General features: G+C 44.1%; 1 non-coding gene across 1 annotated transcript; it reads left to right on the forward strand.

Annotated features, from left to right (window-relative positions):
* Nucleotides 1-377: 377 nt before the first annotated feature.
* Nucleotides 378-481, forward strand: LOC112699602 (small nucleolar RNA R71). The gene has a single exon (XR_003152547.1). It is a non-coding gene; the product is annotated as a small nucleolar RNA R71 (small nucleolar RNA).
* Nucleotides 482-758: the final 277 nt, after the last annotated feature.

Here is a 758-nt window from a genome sequence, read left to right on the forward strand (position 1 = left end):
GTTGCCTTTGTTGATTTCCCACATAGTTGGCCTCTTCCCAATCACCTCCTTCAGTGCTTACTTCCTCTTGATCTTGTGTGTGTATTGCAGCCACTTGATTTGTTTCTAATTTCCTGGTGAGCTCTGCTAGTTGCTTGGCAAACACCTTGTTTTGGGCTAGAATTGTATCAACATGGTTCAGCTCCATGACTCCCTTAGTGTTGTGTCTCTCTGAAGCATAGTAGTACTCATTCTTAGCCACTGTCTCAATCACTTCAATGGCTTCTTCCACAGTCTTTTTCCTGTTCAATGAACCTCCTGATGAATGGTTTACAGCCTTCCTTGATTCATAAGAAAGTCCATCATAGAAAATATGCAATTGCACCCAGTCATGGAACATGTCTGGTGGGCATTTCCTTGTCAAATCCTTGAACCTCTCCCATGCCTCGTAGAGAGTTTCACCATCTTGTTGTCTAAAAGTCTGAACCTCAGATCGAAGCCTATTGACCTTTTGTGGGGGGTAGAAACGTGCCAGAAACTTGCTTTCCACCTCATCCCAGGTTGTTAGGCTCCCCCTTGGGAATGATTCCAGCCACTTAGCTGCCTTGTCCCTAAGTGAAAATGGGAACAAGAGCAGTTTATAGGCATCTTCCTGGACTCCATTGGACTTCACAGTGTCACAAATTCTCAGGAATTTTGTAAGATGTTGGTTTGGATCTTCATTAGCACTCCCACCAAATGAACAATGATCCTCCACCAGTGATATTAGCTGTGGTTTG

Source organism: Arachis hypogaea, chromosome 6 (assembly GCF_003086295.3).
Source record: "Arachis hypogaea cultivar Tifrunner chromosome 6, arahy.Tifrunner.gnm2.J5K5, whole genome shotgun sequence".
In the NCBI taxonomy this organism is placed as follows: Eukaryota; Viridiplantae; Streptophyta; class Magnoliopsida; order Fabales; family Fabaceae; genus Arachis; species Arachis hypogaea.